The following is a 10,860-nucleotide window of genomic DNA, read 5'->3' on the forward strand; positions in this document are numbered from 1 at the left end:
ACCTCAGAGAATATCTTGAGGTGAAATCTAAGAGGTGATGGTTATTGTTTAACTTTATATATTTCTTAAAACAAAAAGGACACCGAATGTAGAAAATTTAACATGAAAAATATTCAACCCTAAAAGTGAGTTAAAATAAATTTGATAGAAATCAAAATCCTGAAACTGTTATCATTTTTCAATTCTATGTGACTTGTCTGAAACTTAAAAAAGCCCAGGGACATCCGCTGAAAGCCACCCATGGGATAAGCAGCAGAGCCCAATCAAATAAACCTCATCCTGAGCTCTTCCATATTACATTTTCTATCTGATACATGCACTTCTAGGACTTATTCTCATTAGTGAAATGTGAGAGAGGATTGAAACCTGCATTGTGTTTTTTCCAGGGATCATATGAGGTCTGATAGGCTAATGAGTGGAAGTTACGGAAAATCAGATTTTTAGCTCAACATAAGTTAAGCTGAGGAAAAAACAAGCCAACTTGAACAAGAAAGAGTTTTGAGAATGGGATACTTACTGGTATACTCAAGTAAAAGCTGATGGGCCAGAAGCAGTAAGAGCAGAAGAGATTAATTAAGGGATTTAAAGTTGAAGCTTGTAGTGGTAACAACTGTTTTCTACATGTACAGCCATCACGCCTACTCTATAAAGAAGTGAAAGATATACATGGCATTGACGTGAATTACATTCCTACAGGCTATGAGGACCACAAAAAACATGTGACTCCTAACCTGAAGACACATACGATAAAATATTAATCTATACCTATAGAAAATGAAAGCATGTATTGCATATTCTAAACACAAACCCACTGCATAATAGAGATAGGTATATTTCTATAAAATCCATATAAAAAACAAAAATGATCATCATCTTCTCAATCAACAGCATAAAGTACTTTGCACAAATAATGACAGACATTAGGAAAATCTACACATAATGTCTACTGATTAAAATTAAGCTAATTTAATTAATCAAAGATTGAACATAATTCCTTTTATGTCACTTATGAATTTTATCTTAAATTGCCATGCTAGAGTGGTAGGATTAGGTAATTTGAACCTTTTTGTGTGATTGTAAAGTATTTCAATTTTAAAGTTTTAAAGATAAGAAGTGTAGCTAATTACTGTGTGTACAAGAATAGTGTAAACACCTACTGGGCTGGGATTCAATTAGAGCCCCTGAACCCAAGGGTAGAATTTAATCCAGATCATTTGAAAATAACAGTATTCTCCCTTACAATTATAAGATCAGTGATGGACAAGATAATTAGTATATCTAGTAATCAAGGTAACAGCTTTTGGAGGTCTAATTAGAATATATTCTGTTGCTTGGAATGCATGCCAAAGATTCTACACTAATTTTCTGTACTTAAAGATGTTGCTTGAATCTTAAGAAACAGATATAAAAAAAACATCTTCTTTACTTCATAAACAGCACCAGGCAATAACTGTTCACACTTTGATTATAAATATAATTCTAGAATATAGGCCAAAACATCTATCCTTTTAGAAAGGGCATCAATTTGAATATTTAAAACCCAACAGACTGCTTGATTTGAACTATTTATTCAATTTTAAGTTTATGTGTATATTGGACATAAACTCAGGATATTTAAACATAGAAATCAGCATCTTATCACCAAGGAAAATGTTTGTGGCAGCTTGGTCTGGATTGAAATCTTTCCTGTTCCCTATAGAACTCTGACAATTTTTGTAGTGGGCACCTGTTGCTTTTGCCAACATAGCTTTTCTTTGGGTCATAGTGTCAATATATATTAAAGGATTTTGTTGCTGAGAATTGTTTTTGCTATTCTAAGTCTCTCTGGTTCAAGAAGAAATGGACAGAATCCTAGATACATATGAATTTGCACAATTAAATGAAGAAGATATAAAAATCTAAATAACCCTACATAAGTCAATGAAATTGAAAATGTAATTAAAAACTTCACAACAAAGAAAAGCCCAGGTTCTGATGAATTCACTGTTGAATTCCATAAATTTAGAGACTATCTAATGACATTAATACTGAAACTTTTTAATGAAATTGAAAAGGAAACAGTACTCCCAGATCTATTCCTGCAAACATTATCCTGATACCAAAACCACAGAAGGATCCAACCAAAAAAAAAGAGGACCATGAGCTGATCTCTTTAATGAAAATAGAGGCAAAAGTCTTTAATAAGAGACAAGCAAACAGAATGCAGCAAATCATTAAGATTATATATCATGACCAACCAGGAATTATCCCAGGCATGCAGGGATGGTTCAACTTATGTCAATCAATAAATGTAATATACTGTACCAACAGAACCAAAGACAAAAATCGCATGACAATCTTAATAGATGGAGATAAAGCATTTGACAAAGTCTAATGTCCATTCAGGAAAAAAAAACTACAGAAAATTTGAATAGATGGTCTTTACCTCCATTTGATGAGAGTCATCTATCACCAACCAACAGCCAGCCTCATACCAAATGGTCAAAACCAGAAGGCTTTCACTCTAAAGTCAGACACAAAACAAGGATATCCACTATTACTCTTCTTTATTGATATAGTTATAGAAACATTAGCCAGAACAATTAGACAAGAAAAAATAAATGATAAGAAAAGATAACATTTCATTATTTGCAGATGAATGATACTCTGTATAGAAGACCCCAAACATTATCAAAATATTCATAGATTTAATAACAAAATTTAGTAGTATATCCAGATATAAAATCAACACTCAAAAATCAATAGCATTCCTATACACAAACAACAAAGTCAATGAAAAAGAAATAAGGGAAACCAATCTTTTCACAGTAGCATCCATGCAATAAAATACTTAGGAATCCATTTAACAAGGAAAGTAAAACATCTATACATTGAAAATTACAGTTCTCTGAAAAAGGAGATCAAAGATTTTTAAAAATGGAAAGATAACCCCTGCTCATGGGTAGCAAGAACATACTGAAAATCACCTTGCTCCACAAATTCTTATGCAGTTTTCTTAATGTTAATTGTTAATGCAATCCCAATAATTCAATTGTTAAAGAAATCCCAATCAAATTACCATTAGCAGACCTAACAGAGCTAGAGAAAACACATAAACCTTTAGAAGGGGAGCACTTTCCCTGAAGAGTGAGGCACTGACCCAAAGTGTGAGAAACAATTGCAAATAGGGTTTTTGGACTTATGTGAAGTAAGCCATATGAAGCAGCCTGCAGAAACTGAGCACAGCCTGACACTGCCAGACAATAGGGGAACTCAGTTTATCAGGCACAGAGAACTGAATTCTTGCTATAGGAATAAAGTTGGAATAGGTTTTTCCCTTGCACCAACAAAAGGAGAATTCAACTCTGCCAACACCTTGATTTTGACCCTGTGCACTTCTGAGCAGGTATCTCTGCTTTGCTCTACTGCTTCTGATGTAAAAAATAGAACTGATAAATCCCCTTTGTTTTGAGAAGTTAAGTATGTGATAATTTGTTATGCAGCAAGCATAAACTAATACAGCCAAGACACAATGGTGTTACACTACCAAAGATAATTTTGACAAAGTTTCCTGCTTTTATCTGAATAAACACAGCACATTCCACTCCCTTCACCATGGCAGCTAGGAAATGAATGCAGGGCCTTTGTACTGAGTTCCAGCCCCAGTTCTTTTTTTTCTTTTTAAGGAAGAGTCTTTCCAAGTCACTCAGTTCCCCAGTCCGAGCTCAAAGTATAGTCCTCTTGCCTCATGCTCCCAGACTGGTGGGTTTGTAGCATGTGCCACCATGCCTGGCTGTTCAAAGTCACCAGGCAAGATTATCCAAAAATATAAAGGCAATGTGGTTCTAAATAGCATTTCTCATGAATCTCTACCTATCTTCCTTTGTTGTGACACTTGTACATTAAAATTTATCATAAGCAACATAAGCCTATAATAAATTAGTGATACTGGCTGTTTAAACCAGAATGGTGAGCATGGCCCCTAAGAAGTTGAACGCACAAAGGATAAGCACTGTTGTTCCACAATTGGGACTTACTATACATGTGTGTTAGTAAATGTGAATTTTACTCCTAAGAGATTAAAAAAATTAGTTCTTAGGGATGAAGTTTGACATCTGTTAGTACGTATGTAATTTTCACAGGTGTCCATGGGGTGAACTCAGCATCTGCTATCACTTATGTTGAATAATTTAGTTTTTGATAAACTGCTTTATAAAAGAATCTTTACTGAATACTCAGGAGCAGAGACATAAAAAAAACACTTTTGAAAATATGATTCTATTATTTAACATCAAGGTGTATCATGGAAGCATTGCTTGGAAAAAACTTTTCATGATTCAGAACCTTGCAGCAAATTTCTCTGTTTGCCTTACACTCTTTTTAACTTACCCTTACACCAGAGCATGGTTGGTATGGGGCCAAAAACAAAGAGTTCTCATTTATTATCTGACTTGGGAATATCTGAGTCTTGGTTTTCCCATTTTTTAGGAAAACAATTTCCTTGATGAATCACAATGAAGGTGATATCCTTAAACATCATGAGGAAGATTACTTAAGAAATAAGTTTATACTTTATTGTTTTGACTCCCTATATAATGTCTGTTCTAATTAATACGAATAGAGCAAAGGCATCTAATTGAATCTAATTGTTTAAATCTCTCCAGCTCATTCCAGGTTTCACCAAAAGTCCAATGATACTTAACAAATATTTTCTCTTGGTGTTATTTGTACTGAGCTTGTTGCTTTTTTTGGCAACAGTCCTTTATCATAATTAAGGAATTAATTGTGTACTACTAAAGTCACCAGTCTTATTTAAAAACATTCTAGGGCTGGCAAGATAGCTCAGTGGACTAAGCACCTGCTTAGGCAAGGCAGGGACTGGGGTTTCATCCCCTACATCACATGCTGCACCAGCCCTGCCCATAGGCTCACTGAACCTGCCACCAAGACTGGGCATGGTGGCACACACCTGTAATCCCAGCACTGGGGAAGCTGAAAGCAGGAGGATCACTGCAAGTCTGAGCTAAGTAGGTGAGACCCCGTACCAAATACAATAAATAAATAAATAAATAAATAAATAAATAAATAAATAAATAAATTTTATGATGTTTATAACTGAACAAAGATCTAGAAACATAATTTCAACTCAAATTCTTAGTTGTTAAATTCTTAGAGTGGAGTGCCCGCATTTAGCAACACTTTATTCTTTTCTTGAGGACAATTCAAATTGTGCATAACTGATCCATACCTTGACATGTTGTGTCCACTGAAGTACCTATTGATAAAGATTTTGTGTTCTTTTGGTTTCTTCCTGCTCAATCTCAAAATCAGAGTATGTCTCCCAGACATACTCTTAGTTCCTATGTTAAAAGGAATATGTAGCACTTTTATTAAGGGATTCATTAGTGCAAGCCACAGGAACTACATTATATTAATGTCTATTCTGTGTTCCAGTTTCCATAAACTTCATGCAAAATGTTATCCAGAGTGATCACTGCCATAACAGTGTGATAATGTCATAGTTATTTTTCTCTTGCTGTTGATAAAAAATACTTGATATCCAAATTTAAAGCAGGAAAAGTTTAATTAGCTCACAGTTTGTAGAGGTTTCAGTCCATAATCGGCTGGCTCTAAGGCAGAGTGGTCCATGGCAGAGAGGTAACAGTTCATGATTTATTTTACTTAGGAGTTAACCAAACGTATGAAGATGGGGCATTACTTTTACAGCACATTTTTAAAAATAATTTTATTGAGAAACAAATAGCAATGAGACAGTTCAAAACCAATTACTAGCATAGTTTCAATAATTAATACATTGTATATTGTTGTCTTAGTGGTTATTCATTGTACAAGATGCAGACATAATATCCTGTCCACAAACACTATTAGAACAAATCTCTCTATTCATTGAATTAACAGAATGCAGCTCATTTTGAATGAGGAGACAAAGGCACGGTACACAATCACCATGTGTAACATTGAGAACTAAACTGCAGTCCGCATGACGGTGAAGGCAGCAAACTCAGAGGTTACAAATGAATGCATAACATGTCTTTGGGAAAGAGATGATCAAGACAAAACTACAACTAAAACGAGTACAAACTGCAAGCTTTCTTTAGAGAAGACTGAGATGTCTGGGGGCCCATCTATGCAATGGCAATCTTTGCCTTGGTTACATTTCTTACGGTGGGGCATGGAGTCCTGTAAGTCTGGCCACTCCCCAGTGAGACCAAGAGCATTTTTAAAAGAATTCAAAAGTGCCAGAGATTCCAAGCAGTTCTTACTAGTGAATATAAAAACTTCCTGGAGTCAAAAGTGCTGCAAACTATTAATTTATGAAACTAACAAAACATTTATCAATATGAGAAGATCTGGCTCTCACCAATGTCCTTATCTGGATCCTGCTCAGCTGCCTTCTTTTCCTGCTGCTGTTTCTTCCAGAGGATGGCCCTGGCCAGAAGCTTAAGGTTGAGCTGCTTGGCAGCGTCCTCGGAAAAGATGTAGTCAAAATATGCTTTCCAGGCTGAGTCAGCCCAGACCTTTCTTCTCTTCTTGACTTTCTCAGGCATGAGTTTGTAGACTCTCTCTATTGATGCGGTTCCAAATTCACCTTCAAAGCTTCACCATGATTCCAGCAGCACAAGCTTCTCTTCCTTTTCTTCACATGGCTTTGTTAGCTTCATAAATTTGCTTGCATTTAACAACACTTTATTCTTTTCTTGAGGACAATTCAAATTGTGAGTAACTGATCCATACCTTGACATGTTGTGTCCACTGAAGTACCTATTGGTAAAGATTTTGTGTTCTTTTGGTTTCTTCCTGCTCAATCTCAAAATCAGAGTATGTCTCCCAGAGCACCTGTGGCACATCTATGCATGGATGGCTGATGGCCAATTCGTAGATGGCTCATGCTCTGTCAGTGTCACCGAGGATTGTCTCCAGTTCAACAAATTTAATCCAAGAGGTGCAATTTTCAGGTCCAAATTCTAGAACTTTTCATAAAGCTTACGGTATCTGTCAAATTCTCAAAGCTGCAACTCCAACCCTATGTAACCTTTGAATAACTTGTTCTCTGGACATTAGCCTATGGCTGTTTCCAAAGCTCATCTAGCAAATGGTAAATGTTTCTATATTATTTCAAACTGAACACACTATAACCACATTTTGGCAAATGTGAACTTTTTGTATGAAACTAGTTCTAGAGTGGGCCGATAGACTTGTCTTGTCCTTTCAGGCTCCCTCACCGCCAGTTCCTCATAGAGCGTGTAGTAGATCCACAGCTAGATGCAGGGCTTCCAGTCCCGCTTCTCCAGGATAGGTGTGGCATTGGCGATTGCTCCGTGCAGTCTCAGCTTCAATGTCACTTTCCACGGGGCTCAACTAATGGAACCACGCGTCAGAGCTATGTGGATTATCCTTCACTTCCTCCTCGTACTGGAATCTCTGCTTGCTCACGATGGTATGTGCAATGCCCCACCTGTCGCCAAACTTCTTCTCGAAGATGGTGTAATTTTTAAAGAGTTCTTAGCCACGTGTTTCGGGATTCTATCCAGAGCATACTGGTAGATGACACACACCCTTTCGAGTTCTTTCTGATTTACTTCAAATGTAAAGGCAACATAAAGGTGTTCGTCCATATGTTCATCTCCATAGAATTCCACTGCTCATACATACACATTCGGGGCATGGGCAAAGCAAGCTATTTCTCTTCAAAGTGGGCATACTTGATCCAGTTTTTCACGTCGGCGAACACAAGGACAAAACGCTCACAGGTGGTGCAGTTCCGCTCCACCTTTTGTGCGTCAGCTCCAAGTTGCTGTACAAGTGTTAGGTCTGCTCCTCAGGCTGCCACTCTACCCCCTAGTCGCACACCTACAGGGTGCCGGGCATGTTGCCCAGCACCTCCTCCGCGTGCACGTACTCATACCGGAATTGGCCACTCGCAGCAGAGTTGTTAGGACGGGTCCCAGATGTTTGGGGCATGACTGACCTGCTGGTTCTTCATTTCCAGTTCTTCCTGTTTCAGCCAGAATGTGATATTTTGATAGTTTACATCTAAAGCACGCTACTATATGGATCAAGCCCTTTGAATCTCCTTTAGACTTCCCATTGTGCGTACTTTATCCAGTTACTAATCACAGTCCTGTTTTTTCTTATGTTAGCTTCAAAAATCTTCCTTTTCCTTAGCTTGTAATTGTTTGATTCTTCTTCATCTGTGATCTTCTGCTGAAGTGGAGGCAGGAGAAGCTCAGGTTCTCTTTCTTTGGCTTCTCTGGCTTTGTTTTTTTACCTTGGCTACCTTGGAAACTTACAGCTTCCCGGCCGCTGTGTGACCTCCGCAGATCGCTGTCCAAGCCAACGCCAAAAACCCCACTTTGAAGGCTTTCAGACCACTGAAACTAAAAACAAACTGGGCCAGGAACCGGAAGCGGAACTAGTCGCTTGATTTTTGGTGATAGAAGTCAACAAAGGCAGCCAGGCAATGCAGAGACCAACCTCTTTCTGTCCTTTGTACTGTATCCAGTCTCCTAGGATAGGGCAGTGCCAATCCAACTGGTGGACTGACGCAGTAATCACCCTCTTTTATCGCAGCACTCTTAACCTCAGCATTGCACCACCGATAATCACGCCCTGTGGAGTGACCCACCTCCAAAGAAGCCTCATCTACACCTGCATGAGGCTTTTGGGGGATGTCCAGATACACCCTAATAGGCAGTGTTCATTTTCCTGGTTCTACAGTGTCTAGCCAACATTCTTTGCTCATATGAAAATCATATTTATCATGCTCTATGCTATGAGTTTCACTTGGTATTCAAAGCAAAGTCTATTATTTATTCTAAATGTGACAGCATTGGTTTAGAGGTGGATCGACACCACACAAGTAATCTGCTGATTAGTGCAAGTATGCATATCAGAGGGCAGCAAACTCCAATTTGCATTGAATGCTAACTGCATAGCAACTTATCAGAGAAGCCCAGAGAGGAGGGAAAAGAAATATCCATTTCTTAATTATGAACATGGGCATGCAGGAGCAATCCTACATTAATATGACTGAACATTCTACATAATAAATTAATGCTATTAAGATTCAGTACATATTTCTAATATGCATGCCAATGCCTGTTAGTGGTAATATGTTAGATCTCAAGCTCCAAGTCTGTACCAACAAAATCCAGGGAGAATGGAAAAAATGTCTGGCCAAGAATGTCAATGTGTATGTCATCACTATAAAGCTTTGCAACATTTTAGTTTTTGTACATTCTGGTTCAGTGTTAGTGTCAGTCAATTGTGATTATCACTTGGGAAAAATAGCCTTTCCATTTTGGACATAGACAGCTAAGTTTCTTGTAATAGTATCAGAAATTAGTATTTAATAAAAGGAAAAGTATATAGGCAAAGGCCTACCTTGGCCTAAAGCATGCTAAAATTTTTAAATTTGAAAGATAGCTTATGCCACATGCACTGCCAATAGTATAGTGCTTTTATACTTGATTTATTCAGTTATGCTGTCTGAGTGGTTCCCAAAGGCACTTCGGTTTGAAATCCAGTTCTAAATGAAGATCTGTATAAGAAAACAAAACATTTCTTTTTTAAAGGTTTTTTGTTTGTTTGTTTGTTTTTTGTTTTGTTTTGTTTTGGTGCAGGATCTCACTACACAGTTCAGACTCTCAGGGCCAGCGTGGCATGCAGTGCCAGGGATTGAACCCTGGCCCCTGCGCTTACTTAAGCAAGTGCTCAGTCCACTGAGCTATACTACTAACCCTGATAAGAAAGCATTTCTTAAGAGAAATGTACCAGACAAGTAAATGTGAGCCTGAAAAAATATAAATGCAAGTTTTATTTTACCTACAAGACTGTATATAATTTAATGATGTGGATATAGGAAATATATTTCATTCATCTATGCATTCAATAATTAATTGATTCATTCACTCAGATAATAGATACGTATTGTCAGGGTATTGTGATTGGAATATAGCAGTGAACAATAAAAATGCTGTCTCCAGAGATTACTGTAAGGATTCAGTCTGACAGTGCATTGCCATAGCACAACCTTGTTCTTTGTGGGTTTCCTTAGCTGCCTCCTTTGGCCAACACCCACTTATGCCTCACATTCCCTTTAGGACTAGATGAAATGGCATAACTGCTTGTTCAGGAAAGATCTCATTCTGAAGCTTGATAAATTGATACCAAGATACCTGAGACTGCCTGAAAATGTGAACACATAATCTTATAGACTGAAATTCACTGTCAGGAAATGAGAGATGAAATGGAACTAGGTGGATAAATTGCTCTTATTTCTCACTTTATGGACAATCCTATACTGATGCTTTTCTTTGAAGATCCTACTGGAAAATCCTATATACCAAGCACATGAATCTGCTCAGTGACCTTGGAATGTAGCAACAAGAACATTAGTAAAGATGCATTACATTCCTTATATTCTCTCCGTATGTTAGTTTTCTATCTTGCTCTTTACCGTTCTGGATTCATCTTTCCTGAACAAGCAGTTATGTGATCTTGAACAAGACATTTTAATCTTCTAAGCCTCAAGAATGGAGGCGAAAAATCTGAAGACATCTTCCATTTCTAAATGTTGTATTTATGTGATATAAAAGTATTATATAGCATGATATAGGAAAGTTATTTTTAGTTATTTATTGGCTCTATGAAATAAAATAGCAGTGTCTTTCTTAAACAAACAAACAAAAATTCTGCCCCAAAGCCTGTTTTGTACCACCAAATTAAAATGACACACATCAGGGAATTACTAAGACAATCACACATCTCTAAATTCTATATCCTTATGATTCCATTTGGACAGTCTCATATAAATGGTTTCTTAGAGGGAGGAAAGAATTAAACCATGAATTGAAGTTG

The 10,860-nt window shown here is 37.2% G+C and overlaps 1 pseudogene; it reads right to left on the minus strand.

The window, feature by feature from the left end:
- Positions 1–6,335: 6,335 nt before the first annotated feature.
- LOC101577873 lies at positions 6,336–10,560 on the minus strand (annotated as a pseudogene).
- Between the last annotated feature and the right edge of the window lie 300 nt (positions 10,561–10,860).

This window comes from Octodon degus, unplaced genomic scaffold (genome assembly GCF_000260255.1).
Source record: "Octodon degus isolate 3935 unplaced genomic scaffold, OctDeg1.0 scaffold00082, whole genome shotgun sequence".
NCBI classification, from domain to species: domain Eukaryota; kingdom Metazoa; phylum Chordata; class Mammalia; order Rodentia; family Octodontidae; genus Octodon; species Octodon degus.